The 25,632-nt window shown below is 37.0% G+C and overlaps 1 protein-coding gene across 1 annotated transcript in view; it reads left to right on the forward strand.

Moving 5' to 3' along the window:
* The window catches only part of LOC311283897 (NACHT, LRR and PYD domains-containing protein 3-like), a 158,269-nt gene that overhangs the window by 32,642 nt on the left and 99,995 nt on the right, over positions 1 to 25,632 (forward strand). The gene's annotated exons all lie outside the window — the stretch shown is intronic.

Here is a 25,632-nt window from a genome sequence, read left to right on the forward strand (position 1 = left end):
GATGAACTCTCTGATAAACACATATTTTGTCCTTGGTAAATATATTCTTTATTAGTTAGCCTATGTAATAGTTTTTAACTTTTTTACTCAATGATCACCAACTTTGCTCGTTAAACCCTAGCTTGTTTTTTTATGTGTGAATCATAGACACTCAGTTAAATGATAAATTACAAGTGATACTTACTTCAGTCCAAATGCACATTAAATAAATATTCAGTTAAATCAGTGAACATCACAGGTGAGCCGATGCTTGATTAAACATGCTAATCCTAAAACATAAATGTCCTCCCCAGCATATATATATATTACATATTTGTATATAAATTACTCCACATCACAAACAAGGCAAAACATTACACAAATACACAAAGTATAAATGTTAAATTAAAACAACAGGGTTTTTGAACAGCCATAGACTTCCATAGGAATCGAGGAATGCGGAAGTAAAGTTTTGTATTGCAGTAAATATCATTACAATAAGGCAAAACAAAACTATAATAAATGAACAGAGCACAATATAAAAAAGGAAAAAGAAATAGAAAAAATAATAATGTCAGGGACAAAAAGGTTTCTAATAATTTACATTTCTTTAATAAATTGATTCATCTTCCACTTTTCAATGTTGACATTCTCTGATCCTCTTCGGTCAAAAATGAAGATTTTTTCTTCTTCATCTGAATGGGATGACACTTGGTGACGTTTGATGTATTAGCTATGTGAACACACACAAAAATCATGGACATGATTTGGATATGTTTAAGGGTTGTAAAAAAAGTGTCACACTTGGCTCCTTCACAGTCAAAAATGACCGACAGGAAATGAAAGGAAATACGAAAAAATACGAAAACTCAGAGAAACTTTTGGTGGTACAAACTACAAATCAGCCACTGTGCAGAAAAAAGTGCACAGCAATGAAAGAGTGACACTCTAAAACATCAAGAGTGCAAATAAGACACACACACACACACACACACACACACACACACACACACACAAATGAACTGGTAAGACTGCAACCGCAAATTTTGAGAATTATGCTAAATAAAATCAATAAATGAAAAAAAATACAAAAGAGACTCTCTCTCGCTCAAATACACACACACACACACACACACAATGATTGTGTTTGTTCTTCTTTTAGCCTAATAGGTGTTCCTGATATCTGTTGCATATGCAACAATACATAAAACTAGATGTACCGCATGGCGGTACAAAATATGACCGCCGCTCAGGCCTGCACTGGCTTTCCACAAAAATAAATGACGTGGAGCAATTTGGCTGTATTGCGTGTTTATGTATATACCTAAAAAAAGTAGTAGTATGTGCATGTCTGTCTGTGTGTGTGTGTATGTGTGTGTGTTTGTGTGTGCGCATGTGTGTTTGTGTGTGTGTGTCTGTGCATGTGGATTTGTATGTGTGTATGGGTGTGTTTCTGTGCATGCTTGCGTTTGTTTGTATTCCTGCATGTGTGTGTGTGACAGTATCATCCTAAACCAGCAACCCTTCGCTCAACACCACCACCTACAGGCCGATGAGTGTACAGTCACTAAATGTGCACATAAATGAATTTATTTTATACCCCCCCCATGGATGAAATTCTACGAAACTTAGTATACCCCCAGAGGATGTCAAGTTAATCATACACATGAAATATGGTGCAGTTCTGAACATCTCAACTGAAGATAGGGGCGATTAAAGCAGAATAATATTGCATTTTCATTTTTTATGGGAGGGGCGCAAATCACAAATGAGTGATTATGGGCTAGGTTGATGTGGGCCCTTAAGACCAACATACCATAAAAATTTCTTCATCCTCGGTTCCACGGTTCAGGTAGCTAAAGTCTAGTGGGGCTACATGCCCACCAAATTTCATGTTCCCCGGTGTTTCGGTGTCCCTGGTATCGTTGATGGAAAATTCAGTAGATTGACAAAAAAAAAAAAAAAAAAAAAAAATTGACAATCCCTATATGACCGCTTTCGCTAGCGGTGGTCATAATAATTACAGTTTGTATGTACATAGTTAAAATAATATTTATTATTATTATTATTATTATTATTATTAAATTTGTATTCCTGTTTTTTAACCTACAGTTTGATAATGATTGTTTGCTGTTATGTTATTTTATGTTTTTGCTTAGATCATAATTGTTGTTCCCTTCTGAAGTTTTATTACCATTTATAGAATTAAACTGAATAAAATACCAATTAATTGCAAAATGTCTGTATAAACTGTTTTGAATTATCACTATCCATCCCTTATTTTGTTAAATTTTTTAATTATCAAATACTGATTAACAAAAATGCTTGCATTGTGTTCCTTTTCTAACCAAATGTTATTGTTTGATTGTAATCATAATGCAAAACCTGATACTTATCTAACAAAAATATCTAAACCTTGACAGAAAGTAGTCTTTTAGAATGTCTAAATGTATATCTAAATAAAAAATAATAATAATTAAAAAATAATAATAAAATGGAGAAATCATGTCTAAAAATAACAATACGAATCAAAAAGCCTCTCTATGTATTTATATAGGGAGCTACAGTACAGCCTACAGGCGGTTACACGACATTACACACGTTTTTATTTTTAACGGCACTGGATGACGCTTTTCTCACTTCAAAAAATGGATTTTAAAGACCTGCACTCTATTTTAATGTGAAATGTTGCATTTATAAAAAAAATTAAAAAAAAAAAATATATATATTTTATTATTATTATTTTTTTATATATATTCTATATTCCTATATATATAAAGCATATCAATATATATTCTATATTCCATATATATATCAAGTCATATATTCTAATGGAAAAAATGCTCATCAAATTTTTATAATTATTGCATAGAAACCTTTCAAAATTCTAAATAATAATCAAAAAATATTATTGAACAAAAATATATTACATTGGTTTTCCTGAAAAAAAAAAAAAAAAAGTTACATTTTAAGGCTTCGGTCACTTTTGACCACGAAGGAGCCAAGTGTGACCCCTAAACGAAGAGGACCAGAGGGATTTACAGTAAATCCAAAATTCTTTTTAAAATACAGAAAAAATTTAGATTGTGTTTCTGATTAGAAAAGAATCATAAATATTGATTATGAATTCATTTAGATCTTTGATTATTCTGGGCATCTCATAATTTCAAATATTCGTTCATTACGGACCTAGTGTCACGTTGAGACGTCACGTCGCGAATGTGCGCTCACGATCACAAACTAGCCAGTCCTGAAATAGTCAGAGGGTGCAGTGCCAGTATTTTACCCTATGCAGCCGCTCACTGCAGACCCATAGGTGTAATTTATTATAATATTTTCAGCGTACAACATGCTAAGTCAGGGAATAGTCAGAAATCAGAAGGTCTTCCTAAGATGTGCCCCATGCTCCATTCAAAGTGCCTTCAGTTTGATCTATCCTGGACAAAGATTTGCGGAAACACCAGACTACACTTTTAATCTACTAAAATGAATGATTTCTGAAACTTCAGAATAAATCAAGATGTAACATTTATTTGTCAGGTATAAATGTATCATGCCAATTACACAAGTAAATGATTAAAATCCAATTCAGAAAAATACATGACATCATTTACTCAAAGATGACTCTAAAAGTAAGTAATGTTTTCCTGACAAAGACACACAGTGGTGTGTGTGTGTGTGTGTGTGTGTGTGTGTGTGTGTGTGTGTGTGTGTGTGTGTGTGTGTGTGTGTGTGTGTGTGTGTGTGTGTGTTTTCCAATGGGAAAACACTGAAACAGCGCTGTATGGGGGATACTGGTAAAGGGTCCTAAGACTGCTCTGTCCCCTCGCCTTAAATACCCAGACCAGAACAAAAGGGGTTATACAAATATGGTTTAGTTTGGGCCAATCCATTTACCCCAGGGGGGAGCACCTGGTTTCTTGAGATATCTTAAAGAGATATCCCCCAGAGAGGAGAAACAGGATTCTCCTAAGTTCTCAACCTTTCTCATTAAACCAATGACTGCACTGAAATTAAGACCATTTTACCAATCGCACTGAGACACTTAAAATGATACCAAACATGAAAAGGAAAAAACAACATATTCACAAGATACACCATATGTGATATATAGACTTTCTTAATGAACTTTCAGTGACTTGAGGAGGGAGAGGGGGGATGAGTTGAAGTCAAACAAGGAGACAAGGAGATAAGTTTGGTCAGGGCTATGTCCTGTGCTCTGTCTTTGCTATCTCCTGTCCAGGGTGCATTTTATGGCTTTATTGCAGGGTGAGCTTTGTTTTATCAGGAGAATCAGTCCTTACAGCCTTACACAGAAAACAATGCACTGAAAAAGTGTGTTGGATTTAAATGATTTAATCATGCACATCAGTTCCACATGAACCAATTACGTTCAACAAAGATCATTTGTTCACAAAATTGTCAACATTATGGAATCAAGTCATTTCCAAGTAACCCAATTAAGAAGTTTTAAAGTGATTTAAATATGGTTCCCTAACTGGATTAATTCATTCAATTTCTTATATTTGTGTCACATGACTGAATTGTAAGATTGTATTAGATTGCTACGAAACTATTAATTAGCAATAGCATATATTAGCATGCTAAATGCTGAGCATGAAATCTAATTGTAATATAAGTAATAAACATATTAGAAAAAATATTATTTTCAATGGCCATTAATGGATCATAATTATTGGACAAATAATTAGAAACAAAAATATCTTCAAAATATGAAATTAATATTATTACACTAAAATATAGTACATTTAATTAATAAAGTTACACTTCAGGTGTTATTAATGTTCTCTCTTTATCACTCCATAGTTACAGCACTGCATGGTATTTGTCCCTCAGTTTCTCCTCAAGCACATGGAAAACCGGCATCCTTTATAAAGCAGTGTAGAATATAGTGGCTTTGCTTGTCACTACACTCAAATCACATCACACACTGCAATCTTTAATAAATTGGTCATTTTACACACAGTTTACACAGCGTCATTGTTCTCTACAGGTTGAAATATTGTGGAGTCACAGATGAAGGTTGTTTGAGGGTGATCTTGCATTCATGTGACAGTGCTTATATTTAAATTTGACTTTGTGATGTTTTTTACCCATGTTTTAATTTTTTAGCAAAAAATGATTTGTGATCAAGCATTAATTGACGGCCCCCTGCAGTACGGCTGCGGACCCTTGTGTTAAACTGATCTGATCTGAACTGAGAGAGTGAAGAGTGTGTCATTGTTCTCTACAGGTTGATGAATTGTGGAGTCACAGATGAAGGTTGTTCTGCTCTGGCTTCAGCTCTGAGATCAAACCCCTCACACCTGAGACATCTGTATCTGTCTGGGAATAATCTTGGAGAATCAGACGTGAAGCTTCTCTCTGATCTGAAGAATGATCCACATTATAAACTGGAGACACTATCTTGTAAGTAGATTATTTACTACAGATTACAAAATACAGTAATTTGTAACATATTTCATTAGATTACACAAGCTTTGTAACCGAATCTAAATCATTTAGAATACTTTGGAATACTAATAAGGTTTGTAACACAAAGGGTCCACCAAACACAGGACTTGGTTTCCCCTGCATATTATTTTCACAACATCAGTTTTACACAGTATTTCTTGAAGGATTTTAGAAAAAAATTATAACCTTAATTTTTTTTTTTTTTTTTTTTTTTTTTACTGATGCAACACAATGCATTAAAGGCTGGGGTGTGTAAACTTTTTAAATTGCATGAACTAAATGAAAAAAAGATGATCTTTAAACAACATTTACACATCATCATAATCCTGTTTAAAGTTTACACCCCCTGCTCTTAATGCATCGTTTCCTTCTTGAGCATCAGTAAATGTGTTCACCTTTTGTAATAGTTGTGTACGAGTCACTCAATTGTCCTTAATGTAAAAATATGGATCTCAAAATCATACAGTCATTGTTGGAAAGGTGTCAAATATTCTGGAAAACCTAAAAATGTGCAAAACCTGGAGGATCTTTCTGGAGAACAGCGGGCAGTTTAACTGCTCAGTTATTTAGATCCTGTAATAAACATTATTAGTTCTCATTATTATAAGAACACACAGTCTCTATGGAATGGACTACATATGCCGTATTATCATTTAATCAGTTAGTACACAGATGTTGTCCGACAGGAGGTCCGCTCTGACTCTCGGCTGCAGGACATTGTCACAGAAGAATCTAGATCACTCCCAGAAAAGATTACAATTAATTGAGAGAATAGTTTCTGTTCATCACATCATTCATATAATGCGAATAATCTGCTGAACCTTTCGTTTCCACGACGGTAAGTGGGAAGTGGTCCTGACACGATGATCTGTTCACAATGGTCTTGATCAGGATCTTCTTCATCTTGTCGTTCACCCGCGTGCAGAACAACAGCTCTGATGTTCTCCTCACCTTTATATCTCTGGCTGTAATATTAATATACTCTGTATGTATCTCTGCCTGTGTTTGTTCTGAAATGAATCTACTGATGTGATGTGACCGCAGTAATGTCTCATACTCCATATGTGACTCTGTGTGTTTAATTGTAGTTTAAGGATCAGCTGATGGTGAATAAGGAGCCGCTACAGAGACGACATCACAGTCACAGCGATCTCACTCGTGTGTGTGTGTGTGTGTGTGTGTGTGTGTGTGTGTGTGTGTGTGACTGACTTCAAAGCAGTTTCTTGTTTGGATCTTTTTGTGGGTCTGATTTTTTTTAAATTACAGATGACATCAGATTTCCACAATGATCTAATCGAGGACTTGAACTCACTAATAAACTAGATGTACCGCATGGCAGTACAAAATATGACCGCCGCTCAGGCCTGCATGGCTTTCCACAAAAATAAATGACGTGGAGCAATTTGGCTGTATTGCATGTTTATGTATATAAGTTGTATATTTTAAAAGACTGTCTGGAGTATTCCTGTGGATCATGGATAATTTAGAGTTTTGTAATTATTTGCTATTACTATTTAAGTTTTATATCAAAAGTCATTAGTTTAGACACTTAACATCCGTAATGTGAAAATGTCACATTCATAACAGTGGTTTTCCCTACATAATGTATTATAAAAATGAGTTTCAAAAACACACTTATTGTGTTCAAGCAAGTCTTTTTCATGCTACATTGGTAGTTTGTTTAATAATTTACAGAGTTTGTAGGACACTTGTAAAGTGTGTGTATTTCATGTTATGTCCATAACGCTGCTAAAATGTATTCATAGGATGTAAAATATTATATGAAATGTGAGGATTTTGCAAGAATCAGAGGACAGAGGTTACATTAAAAGTTATGTAAAATAATTCACTGATACTAATTTTATCTATGTTTAAGGCATTGTATCTACCAATATAAGTCTAACTGTCACATGCATAATGTTGAAACTGTTGTGTAATAAAAGGGAAGAACAAATAAATAATAATATAAACTATATATTTTCTGAAAGCGTAGACTCTCAGGATGTGATCTAACATGGCATGAAACATGTCCCACCCACCTCATTAGTATACTGCCCAAGCATAACACATTGGGTATTGGTAAATCGGGTATATGGCTGATACCTAAAAAAAGTAGTAGTATGTGCATGTCTGTCTGTGTGTGTGTATGTGTGTGTGTTTGTGTATGTGTGTGTCTGTGTGTGTGTGTGTGTGTCTGTGCGTGTATGTATGCGTGCGTACATGTGTGTGCGCGTGTGTGTTTGTGTGTGTGTGTCTGTGCGTGTGGATGTCAGTGTGTGTGCATGCTTGCGTTTGTTTGTATTCCTGCATGTGTGTGTGTGACAGTATCATCCTAAACCAGCAACCCTTCGCTCAACAGCACCATCTACAGGCCGATGAGTGTACAGTCACTAAATGTGCACATAAATTAATTTATTTTATACCCCCCCATGGATGAAATTCTACGAAACTTAGCAGAGGATACCCCCAGAGGATGTCAAGTTAATCATACACATGAAATATGGTGCAGTTCTGAACATCTCCACTGAAGATAGGGGTGATTAAAGCAGAATAATATTGCATTTTCATTTTTTATGGGAAGGGGCGCAAATCACTAATGAGTGATTATGGGCTAGGTTGATGTGGGCCCTTAAGACCAACATACCATAAAAATTTCTTCATCCTCGGTGCCACGGTTCAGGTAGTTATTTAGGAAAAACTGAATTTTTGGGGTTTGGGGGGGCCCAGCGCGGGGGGGGGAGTGGCCCCCGGGGACCAAACGAAATTTTTCCGTAAAAGTCTAGTGGGGCTACATGCCCACCAAATTTCATGTTCCCCGGTGTTTCGGTGTCCCTGGTATCGTTGACGAAAAATTCAGTAGATGACAAAAAAAAAAAAAAAAAAATTTTTTGACAATCCCTATATGACCGCTTTCGCTAGCTATGCTAGCGGCGGTCATAATAATGTAAGATTCTTCTATTTGTGATGACCCATGAAAACTGCTGAAGACGCATCTTTTTGTAGACTAAACTGGGAATGGTCACATAACTTGCATATTGTTGCCCTATTGATGGTTTTATTGCTTCTATTGCTCTCCTCATTTGTATGTTGCTTTGCATAAAAGTTTCTGCTAAATGATCATGTAAATGTAAAACGTGCTGAAAATGACTTTGTTATTGATTAGATATTGCACTGCTTGATTACAATGTTGATGGTGTAACTTCCAATATTCAATGACAATTAGATTATTTTAATCAACAAGATATAGACGGTGTATATTAGTAATTTATTAGAAAAAGGTGAGAGAGTTTAGAGAGTTTATAGATTTACAAGAATGTGATTAATAGAATAGAAGAGTAATAGAAGTATTTTAAATGAATATGTTACCGGCAAATAGTGACGAAGAGGATTTCATCAAACATTCATTTCTGGGTTTTTTTTTTCTTTTGTTTTTTAAATATCATGACCTATTAAATTTTATCCTTAAATCTCAGTTTTCCCTCATGTCTCGGTTTATCAGTAATTGCTACCAAGGCAATTTGAAATGTGACTTGCAATTCATTTAATCTGTTATTTTTAAGTTTTACCTGATTATATTTTAATGAGTAAAATGGTCTAGTCTGCTCAGAGGGAGTCGAGGGAGTATCTCAGGACTTTTGACCCTCATAGGAAAAAGAAAACTGAAAAGGTTTGTCACTTAATGATTTAAAGGTCATTCAAAGTCTGATATCATTTAGATGTTATATGTGGAAACCTTCAATGCAGTCAATCAGGTCATACAACAAGGTTGTCATTTTTAGCACAGGCCTATAAGAAGTGTTAATGTTCAGACTCAACATATAATTTTAAAATGATTAAACAATATCGATCTTAGGCTATAGAAGCCATATTTACAAGATTGAAAATATGGCTGAGAGACAGACATACAGTCCATTCTATGGGATTTAGAAACAAAAAAGTGCATATGGCTTGTCATTAGTTTATAGAACGTTTTATACTTGATCTGACTCAATAAATTCACTTTTCTGGCTTGTCATTGGTCTAATGTAATTGAGTTTAGTTGTCTTGAAGTAAAACAGTTTTTTGGGGTGTAATTTAAATTAATTGCTTTAAATCAAATTACAATTTTACGTCCACGTCCAAACCACGTGACTACTGGCGTCATCGCTGGTCGAAAATGTTCTGTTCGGCCGCCATCTTGTTTTGCTGTATGAAGACTGCGTTGCAGATAACGCAATTTCCACAGTATTGGTGAGCATAATCCTAAAATACGTTTTCATTAAGTTTTATCGCCGTTGATATACACTTGTATAATAAAGTAGAATTCAATGCATTCATGCATGTGTTTTGTTGAATATTTGTTTTATTTTGGTCAGAGTCATCTAATATTTCAAGTGTAGCTATAGGCCTAAGTAAACAATGGATAGCCATTAATAAATACTTCAGTAATAGATAATTTGTGGACTTTTAATTACATTATTTATTTTGGTTTTTCCTGCATCGAGAATTACGAGGCGACCACCTCCGTCAAATGTCGTGCCCCAATCCTGCTCTCCTCTGTCAGATTAAGCCTGTAGCGATAATTAAATAATCAGAAATATATATCTGTGTTACTCAATCCTTCACAAATTCTAATATAATGATTGAAGTGGTATAAAGCCATTTCATATCTTGTTGTGAGGGACAGAAGAAATTTCACATCGTTAAAGGAAAGGAAAGCTATGCAGTCCAGCAGTGCTGTTGCAACCAGCAACACTACACCTACGTACCAACCTGACCACTGTACTATAAAGATAAATCTACACTAACTTGAAGCTATCCTAACTCGCAATTCCAACTCGTGACTCACTACAGTGGTTTTGACGAAACATGATGGTTTTTATACTGCCAAGGGCTGGAGCCTGCTTACGTCATGCAGTAACGCAAACATCCAATAGGAAAATTCAACTGCAGTAGCCACCGCTCAACCTGAAGAGGGCAGCACTCAGACGTTTTTACACCATATATTGTAGAATTAAAACACTTTACAGCACTGAATTGAGTTCTTTTTAGTGTCATATGGCGTTTGAATGGTCATAGACTATGGAAGCTTATGGGTAGCAATTTTCAAATTGAAATGTAATATGCAAAATCACAATGCAATATGTAAAATGGCAATGCATTTCTGTATTTAAAATTAAATTTTCCCATACATTTGTGCAACGTTTGGTGCAAAATGAAAATGAAAATTAAATTATATAATTTACATTTGCCATTTCATACACTAGTTTTAATATGTAAATTGAATACATATTTTAACGCTTTATAAGTTGCAAAATTAAAATGTATTACAGAAATGATTAGACATGTTTAACATGTTCAAGCCAAAAGCTGTAGCAAAATTGTAATTTAATTTACACTCACAATTTACACTTAATTGCATATACACTCACAGTTCTCTCATTATATCATAATATTGCTTGCTGGGCTGTTAATAAATGTATAATTGTTGCAGTATTTATTCTCCCGAGTCTTTCTGGTAGAACTGGTTTTACATTTCTCAAATGCATGGTGAAGTTGCTCGGAAGTCATCTAAGAAATTCTTCCTGAACTGAAAATTTGTTTTGTATCTTAATTACTTAAACTTCATGATGGTTTCACATTGTGACATTGTTTTTCTTTAACCTATTCTACGCTTGTAAGTTTCACTCTCGGTCCCATCACCAATCAGTAAAAAACAAAACAAAACTGTGAAAATGTTTTTTGTACAGTGTATTCACATAATTTGAATGTAATAAGATAACGTTCATTTTGGATGAAGACTTATAGCCTACACAAAATGATCATATTCATCTGAAATGATGGGTCAAAATGATGATCATCATGTTCACAAGAAAGCAAACAGAAGACAGAGCATAAAAGATTATTGAATTTACAGTTTGCTTGTTTTTGTGTGTAACATGATGTATATTCACTTATTTTTATTATAGAAGGTATAACAGCTCACCACTGTAATAGAAGAAATGCAAACTGTCAAAAGTAGCTCTCATTTGTCCACTGGCCAAAGTGTTTTAAAGACACAGCTGTGCAGTGTTGAGCTCACTGCTGTCCTGGGACACTTAAACCATTGTGGAACATTACCTTGAATATGTGAAGGAAGAGTTGCTCTGATCTGATCAAACTCTGTTTCTGTGCAAATCAATCCATGCATTATAACTGTAACCATAATAATACCAGGCATGTGTGACAGTAAGTATCTGTTGTCTCATTTCACTGGCCAGCTCTGTGTACTTCTCTCTGCAGTGGCTCTGAGCTCCAGTCCAGGGCTGCGTTTCCCAAAAGCATTGTGAAGTTGATCGTGAAGACCATTTGCCACCAATGTCCTCTACGATCAACTTAAAGGGATAGTTCACTTTGAAATTAATTTTTGATATGTTTTAGCTTACCTCAAGGGCATCCAAGATGTAGGTGTCTTTGTTTCCGCAGTAGTTTCAATTTTGATATTTTTAGGTCAAACCGTTCTTGTCTGTCAGTCATATAATGCATGTCGATGGTCACTGGCTCAAAACACAAGCACAGAGTCCAAATTAAAACAATTCCCCATCGTCCAAATGAAACAATTCCCCATCAGAAGTACACATTGATGGCCTAAGACACGAAGCGAGCGGTTTGTGTGAGAAAACGAACAGTATTTATATCGTTGTTATCTCTTGAAAACAGCACACGTCCAAATGATCCGACGGCGCGGGCGGGTATAGATATATACATAGATGTCGCCTTGGCTACTGCAGTTCATTGGAACGAAACCGTAGCCAAGGCGACATCTATGTATATATCTATACCCGCCCACGCCGTCAGATCATTTGGACGTGTGCTGTTTTCAAGAGATAACAACGATATAAATACTGTTCGTTTTCTCACACAAACCGCTCGTTTCGTGTCTTAGGCCATCAATGTGTACTTCTGATGGGGAATTGTTTTAATTTGGACTCTGTGCTTGTGTTTTGAGACAGTGACCATAGACCTGCATTATATGACAGACAAGAACGGTTTGACCTAAAAATATCAAAATTGAAACTACTGCGGAAACAAAGACACCTACATCTTGGATGCCCTTGAGGTAAGCTAAAACATATCAAAAATTAATTTCAAAGTGAACTATCCCTTTAAACGCAGCCCAGGTTTTTCTCTCAGATACCCAGACATTGGCCTATTGTGAGAGATTTCTTTGTACCGCATATATCGTCTTTATTGCGCAACCACAAACGCTAATGATCACAATACATTTATGTGTGTAAGTCGCATAGTTTGACGTAGGCAACTGCATAGATAAAAATAGAAATCCTTTTCATTGCTGTATGTGTTCCACCCCTATACTTGCAAACCATTGTAAATATTAAGACAGTCACATACTCGGAAAATGACAGCCAAGGAAATCACATTTAAACTATTGACCTCCTTTTTAAACCCATCCTGCATTGCAATATTTAAATTTTTATTTTTTTATTTAAAATAAAAACAATATTAAAGAATGTTTATTAGGAGCCAAGCACCTATTGTAATTTTAAGTTTTTCTTCTTATTATTATTCTTATTTATGGGGGTCTATGGCAGCCCTATGGACTGGACATTGTATAATTATTAAAATTGGCACACTTGTATGAATCACTCTTCCAATGGTTATAGACTTCGGACGCAGCCTTGGTGCACGTTAATGTTTTTTTCCTTTTTTTGAAAACTCACAGATAAAAAAATGTTTGGTAACCGCTTGCACACGTTTAGTTTTTCCTTTGATTTGTCTGCTATTTAGTTTGCCTACTCTGGATTTGTGGATGGATCCTCCTGACTGATTCCGTTAATCCGTTTACCGACCTTTATCGCCCGGCTTTCGACTACGCTCCCCTGTCTGCCATGTACTGAACCCGGTTTTGTTCATTAAATGTTCTGATCTGCCTTTGCTTTTTATGTTTTATTTTATTATACTTAAAATAAATTTGTATATTCGTTTATTTCGTTTTTCTTTTCACAAATGTATGACTTTTGGAAGTGCAAACTGATTGCCATGCAGTTTTAATAAAGTTGAATTAACGTAACCTTCTGTCATTTTTACTCTTCTAAGTGTACACTTAGGTGTTTTGTTTCTAATTTATGGTTAGGCCCATTAAATAATAATAAGGATAAACAATATTTAAAAAGTAGGCTATAATTATCGAACATCTGACTAATTAAAAATTAACCTCAAAACATAACATGCGGGGGATATCTAGCATAAAAAATGTATTGTCAGAATGTCGTCTCTCAGTTGTTGAATTTCGCGCAGACGTTGCCACAACGTAAATGTGTCATGAAAGTGCGAATACCACGAATTGTAGGCTATTTGTAGTTCTTATGAAACGCAGTTTTCGCGTGCATATGATACGCACTTAAAGGGATAGTTCGCCCAAAAATGAAAATTCTGTCATCATTTACTCACCCTCAAGTTGTTTCAAACCTGTATGAATTTCTTTTTTCTGCTGAACACAAAAGAAGATATTTTGAAAAATGTCGGTAACCAAACAGTTGATGGACCCCATTGACTTCCATAGTATTTTTTTTTTTCCTACTATGGAAGTCAATGGGGTCCATCAACTAAAATTTTAGTTGCTACGAAGCTACTTCAGACCAACCCATTTTAGATTTGCATCGGGCGCAAGAGTCATTTATCCAGCTGAGCAACAGCGCCCAAGACCCGCCCACAAAGTTACTTGTGTTTCACGCTTGATACTTGCGTTTCAGATCGTTAAAATAGGGCCCTTAGAGTTTATCATTTATTTCAAACATCTGTTTTTCATATAATTCTACAAATTTAAACTGTGTAAATTTATTTATTTATTTATTTATATATTTATTAAAGAGGCAAAAAATGTACACCAATTTAAACCATAATAAATTATTCATGTTATCCCCATGAAAAAAAGTTAGAAATGTGGGTCTTTATAAAGTGAATTTTACATAAAAAGCTATTTTTTTATTTATTTATAAAAAATATATAATAAATCCTCCAAAAACTGCACAAATGTGGAGTAAAAACATAAATAAACGGATTAAAATTAAAAAAAATTAAATATATTTTGTTACAAAATTACATTTTGTTGCCTGGGGTCTCTGGAGACCTTCAAACAGCTCAAATGTGACTTTTTTTTAAAGCACTATAAATAAAGGTGACTTGACTTGACATGTTGACTTGACATGTGACAATGTACTTTTAAATATATTCATCTACCAGATTCTTTTATACAAAGCTACCTCCAAATGATGAATGATATAAAAAAGTAGATACTATACAGTATTAAAACCCATTCTATTATAGTATAGTAACCTATAGTAGTTTGTGAGTCGCTGAAAAGCTAAAAATTAAACGGAATGTAAAATGAAAATAAATGTGGCTGCAGAAGTAATCATAATAAAAATCTAATTCTGACAGGCTATCTGTGATTTAAAAGTCTGTTGCGCTGCATGTTTCAGAGTGAAGAGCAACACTGTGCTACACGCGTTCAGGTGTTTTCAGCGTCTCAGAGCACCTCGGTTCACAGAAAACTCTGCTTCTCATCAACTCCATCTCTGTAAGCGCAGTGAGTTAAACAAGCATTTAGGGAACGCAAAATGCACTATGGGTTTACTTTATTTCGCACAATTTATTCCTGCATTTCTGTGGAAAGAAGTTTGCAGCTTTCCCCAGAATTCTCCAAAGAATAAGCTCGAACGTTTGAAAGTGAAGAATTTTAGACATGAATATTAGTATTGTAACTTGTAGCGTAAAATCAAATAATTATTTTGCTGATAATTAGGCCTAGCAAATACTCTATACTCGCAGCCCTATATTAAAATAAAACCAAATAAAATTAAACAATAATAAATAAATAAAAATAATTATTTAATCTGGTTACCTGCATTCCTCATGTGACCGTTCCCAACGTCAGAAAACCATGAACATTAAAATGTTATGTTAAAATCTGAGTACTCTATTTTATGTCCAGCACTTTGGCCATCCAAGGTTAAATGTGCTTTATTAATAATAATAATAATAATAATAATAGCATTTTTTTTATATATATACTCTTTTGAAAGACTTTTTTGTGACCACAGAGGGTCAGGACCTCGGTTTAACGCCTCATCTGAAGGACGGTGCTCTGTGACAGTATAGTGTCCCCATCAGACCCACACAGACCACAGGGTGAGCGCCCCCTGCTGGCCTCACTAACATCTCCTCCAGCCGAAACCTAGTTTTCTCAGGAGGTCTCTCATCCAGGTACTGACCAGGCTCAACCCTGATTGGCTTCAGTGGGCAACCAGTCTTGAGCCCTATTCGGAAGGGATTAGTTTAAAGGGGACATATCATGAAAATTTTTTGTGTTTAAGTGCTATAATTGGGTCCCGGTGCATCCACCAACCCAGAGAATATGAAAAGTAATAACCCAGTAACTTTGTTTTGGTAAGAATTTCTCTGCAAGCATGTAAAAAATAAGCAGATCAGATTTCACTCCCCTTCTGACGTAAGAAGGGAATTTGATTACGGCCCCTTAATCTGCACGTTTCCACCCACGGCGCCGCTGAACACCCACGACAGCGGTTTAACCAGTTCTAACGCAATGCCAAAAGTTCGAGCACAGAACAATATTTCACCAAAAAATGTCACAGCTGTCTTATAAAGACCTCAGGGAATTGTGTCAACAGTTAAGTTTTACACAACAGTCAGTTGTGTAAAAGTTAAACATGACGGTAAATCCAAGTCGATGGATTGGATATCCCTCCCACTTTTTACTGAGAATTTTTATCCCTTGCAAATTGGCCATTATTATTACAGACATCCTGTGGTAAAATTACGTTACTCCATCTACCCTTGTAAAACTAATTGTGTCCAAATAGGGCTTTGGGCTATATGGTGATATGGTTGCTGGTCAAAAAAATGACATTTTAGTTTATTTACATGGCATCTTTTCACTGCTGAAGCTAAGGATAAGATAAGACTTGTATCATTGTAATGAATGCAATTTAATTGATTACAGTCCAGGCTGAGAGAAGTATACATACCACTGTAGCAGATGAAAGGAAATCTAGAAAAGCAGAATTCATCAGTCCATTTTCCAGAGTTACTAAATGAGACTACAGTGCAGGATCCAGGACTATCTGGCTGTCCTGTCCTCCAGTTACTGAATGAAGAGTTGCTCTGATCTGACCAAGATCTGGTTCTGTACAGTCCAATCCAAACAGAGTAATAATCATCATATGGAACTAATGACTGAACCCTGTAGTTTTCAGTCTCATTCCTGATACTGACGAGGTCTGTGTGATGTTCTCTGCAGTAACTCTGAGCTTCAGGCCAGTTTTTGTACTGGGAAACAAACACATAACTTGCACTAGCATTCATTCTTCCTGTAAAAAAAATATATATCTAAAACATTTTTATTATACTGTTACGGTTGTGATGCTTTTGTTGTTGTTCCTGCTGTCTCCTTCTCCTCCTTTAGGATTGGTCCTGGACTTAATGAGAAGCCGTTGGTGGTTGGACCAGAGAAAGAGGCCTGGACTATAAAATCCCCTGGAATTCCTCTGGAGGGAGCTCTGTTTTTTTTTTTTGCTTGCACTTTGTTGTACTGTGTGTTTGACCTGTGAAAGTGTAACACAATGTCTGCTGTGCTCTTCCTGTGTAGAGTTAACAGAGTGCTGTTAGCCACCTAATTCTTGGTGATATGTTTTTAGAAACCTCAATGCTTTTGATTACATTTGTTACATACCAGCTACATGACTTTGAGAAGCCGTAGGGGGTGAGTGCCTCGTTTTCTTTGTAGGCCAAAAGGCCTTCACTTTTCTCCTGTTTACTGGATAGTTAAGGAGATTGGGTAATTTTTTGTATATTTTGTTTCTTTTATTTGTGATCAATAGAGAAGTTAGCTTTCTTGTGGTAAAGTTAGTTTCTGTTTGTTTGTTATTTTGGCATTAGCTCACCCCTGAAGATTTTGCTTCATATATTGCTTTGTTTGATTTATTTGATTTATTCAAGACACTTTGTAAACTCTGAGATACCATATTCTGAAAACAATCAAGAGAGCAAGAAAAGTCAAATAAAAAGACTAAGTGAGAAGCATTGTGTTGTTGTTTGTGTTACTTCCCTGACCTAGACCAGGGTCCGTAACATAAATTGGGGGCTCGTCTGGGATATCAATGAGGGTAGTTGATATTAGTTATACAAACATTTGTTGCCTGGTAATTTTTCTTTGTTGCTTGATGAATTTGAGGAGTATAAGCATGGAATTTGATTTAACGTCGTTTACATTGTCTCCTACCACGGAGGAATTTAATAAGTGTCACAAGGCTGATTTGTTACAAATTGCAGATTTCTTTAATATTGTTGTTCATAGGGAGGGGCCAAAACGATTGGTTAAAGAAGAATTGCATAGCAAACTGGTGGATGCTAGAATTTTGCCAGATGAATCTGTGGAAGGAGTAACTGGGAAGGGTGCTGAAGTAGCAGTAGATGGAGATACCTTTTCTTTTTCTAGCATAGATCCTAGTCATTCTCGATTTGATCCTATGCTAGCTATTAAACTGAAGGAGTTGGACCTGCAGTTAAAGAAACAGGATTATGACGCGCAGCTTCTTCATTTTCTGACTCTTGAGTTAGAGGCTGATAATAAATTTAAATTACGCAGTTTGGAATTGCAAGCTAGATCGTCACCTAATGTGCCTGTGCCTGTGCCCAGGTCTAGACCACCATCTCCTCGGTACCTCCTCGAGACGGAGGTAGACTCCTATTTCGTCGCTTTCGAACGCATAGCAGCTACATTACATTGGCCAAAAGAGTTGTGGTCGCTGCTATTGCAGTGTAAATTAGTGGGTAAAGCTCAGGAAGTGTGTACAGCTTTACCTATTGAGCAAAGTTTGAATTACGATACAGTTAAAGCTGCTGTTTTGAGAGCGTACGAATTAGTACCTGAAGCTTATCGCCAGAAATTCAGGAACCATCAGAAAATTACCAGTCAAACATTCGGCGAGTTTGCTCGTGAGAAAACGGTGTTGTTTGATAAATGGTGTGCAGCTAGCAGAGTTACAACATTTGAGCAATTACATGAACTCTTGTTGTTAGAGGATTTTAAAAGTTGTGTTTCAGAGAACATTGTTGTATATCTGAACGAACAGAAGGTCTTGTCTGTGACTAATGGCAGAAGGTCTTGTCATTTTGGCAGATGAATTTGTGCTCACGCACAAAACTGTTTTTACTCCGTCTGTGTGTAGAGAGAAACACGGTTCATCTGTTGAGTTTCCTGTGAGAAACAGCTCAAGGTTTTTTTTTAAGGGTAAAGGAAAAGAAGAGAATAGAGAAGCAGCTTCGAATGCGTTTCATAATACCAATGTGGCTCGTGAGGGAGAGAGGCGTGTGTGTTTTTTCTGTCGTGAGCCAGGACATTTGATTGCGGATTGTAAGCGCTGGAATTAGAGCCCTGCATTTCAGCCCGAGCCCGACGGGCCCCGACTTATTTACGCTCCTAGGGCCGGGCTTCGGGCCAATTTTCACGTCATAGTTCACATGCGGGCCGGGCCTCGGGCTTTTTTTGGGTTATCCTTCTTTTTATATTTTTAGACATTTAAAAAAAATATGAGAAGTTGACGTCGACGATAGAAAAACAAATATAGAAAGACATTTCATAACCTCATAACTTTCATAATGTAACCCTGTTGAAATCATTATCATTAGTAAAAGTTATATAAACTGGAATAAATAATTTCATAGTTTAATAAATAGAATTTGAGGTTAAAAAAGTTAAGAATCATTGACCAGCAAAGAAGTTGTGATTTTGCTCAATAAGAAAAATGCATATTGTTTTATTTTCATGTTTTACATTTAAAAGGTTAAATATTTTTTGGTTAATAATATTTGTGAAGATGCTATAATGATGCCGGTAAGAATAGAAAGAAAGAATTACAGAAATGTTTTGTGAATTTATTTTATTTCTGAAAGTTTTGTAATGAGCCAATCAGGGTTGAGGTCAAAGTACAAGTGTGGAAGAGGATCGCGAGACGCGTGAGATGGGAGTGTGTTTACAGATAAGAAAAACGTGGTTAATGTTAATATAGCTAATGCACCCGTTTTAGTGAAAGTGTTCAACAAGGACTCTTATATTCACTTTAATGGAGATAATTAGGTCAGTGTGAGTGGCATACTCCGCACACGAAGACTGAAATTAGTGCTTAGTGTTTTGCATGGACTTTGCTAACAAGCTAGCGGCCAGCGATCTCGAGTAGTTAAGCCTGTGTGGAACTGTGAGAGTGACGATCATCAAAGACCTTGACGGAGCCGGATAGCGTACCGAGTGGTGGACTTTGCCCGTATCGTCAACCATGTGACTTTCCTCGTCAACCATCTTCTCTTCTCTTCAACTCTCTTCATCCTGTTTCCTGTTACTGACGCCTTTGATCCTGTCCGTGTGAGCTTACATCTACATTGAGTACATTTGACCTGTGTGGTGAAGCAGCCATTTCGTTTAAGGCTACAACGTACCCGAGCTACATTCAGGCCTGCATCATTTGAACATTTGAAGGGTATTTCAAATTTAAAATAGAGCTATTTTATTTTCTTGGGCCCTATTGTTTGAATGTGAATTTAAATACCTTTGTGATCTGAAAAGTGAGTTTATTAATACCTTTTACTTTCTGACACACTTTTTCTAACTAAATCTGTCCTTTTTTATAAAACAGTTGTGGTTACTGACTGATACTTTAAGTTGATTAAGGAAAATGAGTAATTTTTGAGTTAAATGTGAAAGTATTTATAAGATAAAAGTACTTGAAAGACATTTCATTTCCGTTTAAAGTGTAAATAGTACTGCTTAAATAGTGATTTAGAGGGAAAGAGTATTTCATACAATGAGTTAATAATCACACACACACAAGTTGAATACTGATACATTTATTAGTGAAACTCACATATTTTACTGAAAAGAAAGTTAAAGAACTCAGGATAGCCACCTCTCATTATAGTGAAACAAGCTAGAGAGGCGCTACAATAATCTTACACTGACATATGACTGACATCGAAGTCGCACGCACGCACACGCACACAGAAGGTTTCCCATCAGCGCGACCCACGATTCACCTCATGTGCAAATAATGGAGAATATTAAGAGAAAAATCGCAGATATGGCCAACTTAAAACGCAGCGGGAAGAGTGATAGAAGAGAGGAGGACTGGGTTAAAATCTCCTGTGGATGCTATTCTTTTTCCACGATGCTCTCTAAGAGACTGTTCTAACTTTTCGCTTGATTGGGCTTTATTTTCGTTTAACTGTTGGAAACTAGGCTACTGATGTTTTTCGTTTGATTGGACTTTATTTTCGTTTAACTGTTGGAAACTACTGGAAAAAATAATGGCCATATGTTCTGTGGTGCATTTTTGAGGTAAGATAACCGGCAAGTTTGTTTTTAATTAATTTAATTTAATTTAATTTGTTTAGATTGTAGGCTGTTGCTCATTTCGTTTGCGAGCAGCCTGAGCCTGCCTCAGTATTTCAAAAATGTTGTTTTACTCACTGTGGTTTATTAAACTTACTGTCTGTGTGATATGCTTTAAGTGTTTTAGGCTATATCTATGGATTTTATTGTAGCCAAGTAAAGTATTAGCGTTGATTTGAGAGGCTAAACTGATCACGTTTTACTCGCTGTCGGCTCGGCTGCTTGGTCGTCATTAAAAAAAAAAAAAGGCTCCAAACATTTGTCTAAATTAAATTAATAAAGAAATGAAAAGAAACATAACTAACAAAACGGACCTATATTAATGGCTGCAAATAGGGCAGGCTGCCGCTGTGTAAAAAAAATAAAAATAAAAAAATAAAAAAAAACCCGGGCTCGGACTCGGGCTGATAATTCTGATGAGCTGTCGGACACGGGTCGGGCTAGGGCCTGAGCGTCTCAGGCCAGGGCCGGGCTCGGGCCTAGATTTGAGGCCCGTGCAGGGCTCTAGCTGGAATCAGAGTAAACCTCCTGAGAAACCAAAGGGAGTTGCTCTGGTTCATACTGCTCCCTCTGTGTTTAATTCTAGTAATCTGCATACAAACTTATACTGCCCATTTATTATGGATGGTTCAGTATCTCTCTCAGGAAAGCAGGGAAATTTGAAGCCGATTACGATCTTGCGAGATACTGGTTCGGTTCAATCTTTTATTGTGGAAAGCGCACTAGATTTCTCAGAACAGTTGTACTGCGGATCAAGCGTGTTAATCCGTTGCATTGAGCTTGGCTGTGTTAAAGTTCCCTTTTGCACTCCGTTTACCTCCAATCTGATTTGTTCACAGGAGTTGTAAGTTTGGGAGTACGTGCTCAGCTTCCGATAGGAGTCGGTCTGATATTAGGCAATGATATTGCTGGTGGTAAGGTGTTTCCTCAGCCCATTGTTGTGGATAAACCCAGACAAATCTGGCCTTTGTGAAGAGGTTGATGTGGGTCAACAACAGTTTCCTTCTGTTTTTACTGCCTGTGCGGTAACCCGTGCTCAGACTAAAAAGTTTGATGTTTTAGATGTGTCTGAAACATTTATGACTGATAAAGTTGATAGAAATGAATGTATGCAGGATGTTTCTCCTAATGTGTGTTTCTGACCAGGATGTTGCAGTCCAGTTGGAGTCTATGCTTGGGGTTGGAAAAGAACAGCTGGCAGCTGCACAGAAAGCTGACCCGTCTCTAGTCAAGTGTCTTGCTGAGGCTGTACAAAAAGATGAAGTAGTAGATAAAGATGTGCCTTATGTTTGGGAGGATGGAGTGCTTATGTGGAGGATTAAGTGGTCCCCATCAGAGAAGGATCTGAGCTGGAAGACTGTGTTTCAAGTAGTGGTCCCTCATAATTATCGTGGACAGATTTTGTGTTTAGCTCATGATCATGCTCTCTCTGGTCATCTCGGAGTAAACAAGACTTTCAGTCGCATCCTTCGCTATTTTTTTTTTGGCCGGGCTTGAAAAAAGCGGTTTCAGAGTACTGTCGATCGTGTCATGTGTGCCAGCTAGTTGGTAAACCTAATCAGGGAATTCCTAGTGCTCCTCTTCATCCTATTCCAATTGTGTTGGATCCATTTGAGAGAATTATTATTGATTGTGTCGGTCCATTACACAAGACTAAGTCTGGTTATCAGTATTTGCTGACTCTAATGTGTGCTGCTACTCGGTACCCCGAGGCGATTCCTATGCGTACCATTAGAGCTAAGAATGTGACTAAAGAACTGGTCAAATCTTTTTTCCACATTTGGTATTCCCAGAGTTATACAGTCAGATCAAGGTACAAATTTTACCTCCAAACTGTTTTCTCAGGTTCTGGACTGTTTGTCTGTAAAGCATAAACTTTCTAGTGCCTATCACCCAGAGTCACAGGGAGCACTAGAACGCTTTCATCAGACCTTGAAAAGCATGTTGCGTACGTACTGTTTTGAAATTGGGAAAGATTGGGATGAGGGCGTTCCCTTGGTCATGTTTGCTGTACGAGAGACCGTTCAGGAATCCTTAGGTTTTAGTCCTGCCGAATTAGTGTTCGGGCACACTGTGCGGGGCCCGTTAAAACTGTTTCGTGAACAGTTGCTGGCAGAGACCACCCCCCAAACGAGCGTACTCAAGTTTGTGAATTCCTTCAGAGAACGCCTACATCGAGCTCGTGAAGTGGCGCTTTCAGAGTTGGGCCGTACTCAAATTAAAATGAAGACCCGCTTTGATAAAAAGAGTGTTGATCGAAGTTTTCAGGAAGGTGATTTGGTGCTTGTCTTCCTTCCTCTTCCAGGGTCCCCATTGCAGGCAAAGTTCTCGGGTCCCTATACTATCAAGCAGAAATTAAGTGACACAGATTATGTCATTAATACTCCTGACAGAAAGCAAAAGACCAGAGTGTGTCACATTAATATGCTTAAAGCCTATGTTATGAGAGATGTAATTCAGAAGGATGTAGCTCAGAGTGTGCCAAAAGCCACTGATTCCATCTCTGCTGCTATGGCAGCTGTGTATTGTCCTGAGGAGGATGGGCTTAGAATGCGAGAGGTATCATGTGCTCTGTTGGACAATTCAAAGCTTTTAGTAGACTTAAAGTCCCATTTGTGTTACTTGAGTGAAGCGTGTCAAAGTGATGTTACGCTTATTGAAAAGTTCCCTGCTCTTTTTTCCGATGTGCCTAGTCAAACCACAGTATTGGAGCATGATATTGATGTGGGTGATAGCTCGCCTATCAAGCAAAATTCCTATCGTGTAAACCCCATCAAGAGAGAAATTATGCAAGAAGAGTCTGCATACTTGTTAGAACATGGTTTTGCTGTGCCAAGTTCCAGTCCATGGAGCTCACCCTGTCTGTTGGTGCCTAAATCAGGTGGGAAATTTCGATTCTGCACAGATTACCGCAAGGTAAATTCCATCACGAAACCTGATTCCTGTCCTTTACCAAGGATGGATGATTGTATTGACCGGGTTAGCGCTGCAAAGTTTGTAACTAAGCTTGACCTGTTAAAAGGTTACTGGCAGGTTCCTTTGATGGCCAGGGCTTCAGAAATCTCTGCCTTTGTTACGCCTGACACATTTCCTGCAGTACAAGAGGATGGCTTTCGGGATGCGAAATGCACCCGCCACTTTCCAACGCCTAATGAGAATAGTGGTGGCTGGGGTAGAAAATTGTGAGGCATACCTGGATGACATTGTCGTTTATTCATCTGACTGGGAACAGCATCTAACAAGTCTACATGCAGTTTTTCATCGATTAAGTGATGCATCTCTTACATTGAACCTTGCAAAATGTGAGTTCGGTAAAGCTGTGGTGACATCTCGGGAAAAGTGTGGGTCAAGGACAGGTGCGTCCTGTTAATGTCAAAATTGAATGCATAATTGATTTTCCAGCTCCCAAAACAAAACGAGAGTTGCGTCGTTTCTTGGGAATGACGGGATATTACCGTGCTTTTTGCAAGAACTTTGCTGAAGTTGCATCACCCCTTACTAACATACTTAGTCAATCTAAGGTTTTCGTGTGGACTTTAGAGAGTCAGTCAGCATTTGATGCTGTTAAAACGTTGTTGTGTAGTGCCCCAGTTCTATCCGCTCCGGATTTCTCGCGACCATTTAAATTGGAAGTGGATGCGAGTGAGGTGGGAGCAGGAGCAGTCCTTATTCAGGAGGATGATACAGGAATTGATCACCCAGTATCTTATTTTTCAAGGAAATTTACAAAATCGCAGCAACATTATAGCACAATCGAAAAAGAGGCTCTTGCGCTGTTGCTTGCACTCCAGCATTTCGAAATTTATCTTGATGCTTGTAATACCCATCCTGGTGTATACGGATCATAATCCCCTGGTTTTTCTGTTTCGAATGTCGAATTCAAATCAAAGACTGATGCGCTGGTCTCTTTTGATACAAGGTTTTAATTTGGAAATTCGGCACAAGAAGGCATGTGAGAATGTGCTTGCCTTGTCACGTGCACCATGTAACCATGAGGATTAAGAATTGTTTTGTGATTACAAATAATGATTTGTAATTAAGGGTGGGGGTGTTACGGTTGTGATGCTTTTGTTGTTGTTCCTGCTGTCTCCTTCTCCTCCTTTAGGATTGGTCCTGGACTTAATGAGAAGCCGTTGGTGGTTGGACCAGAGAAAGAGGCCTGGACTATAAAATCCCCTGGAATTCCTCTGGAGAGAGCTCTGTTTTTTTTTTGCTTGCACTTTGTTGTACTGTGTGTTTGACCTGTGAAAGTGTAACACAATGTCTGCTGTGCTCTTCCTGTGTAGAGTTAACAGAGTGCTGTTAGCCACCTAATTCTTGGTGATATGTTTTTAGAAACCTCAATGCTTTTGATTACATCTGTTACATACCAGCTACATGACTTTGAGAAGCCGTAGGGGGTGAGTGCCTCGTTTTCTTTGTAGGCCAAAAGGCCTTCACTTTTCTCCTGTTTACTGGATAGTTAAGGAGATCGGGTACTTTTTTGTATATTTTGTTTCTTTTATTTGTGATCAATAGGGAAGTTAGCTTTCTTGTGGTAAAGTTAGTTTCTGTTTGTTTGTTATTTTGGCATCAGCTCACCCCTGAAGATTTTGCTTCATATATTGCTTTGTTTGATTTATTCAAGACACTTTGTAAACTCTGAGATGCCATATTCTAAAAACAATCAAGAGAGCAAGAAAAGTCAAATAAAAAGACTAACTGAGAAGCATTGTGTTGTTGTTTGTTACTTCCCT

The sequence above is a fragment of the Rutilus rutilus genome (assembly GCF_951802725.1).
Source record: "Rutilus rutilus genome assembly, chromosome: 24".
NCBI lineage: Eukaryota > Metazoa > Chordata > Actinopteri > Cypriniformes > Leuciscidae > Rutilus > Rutilus rutilus.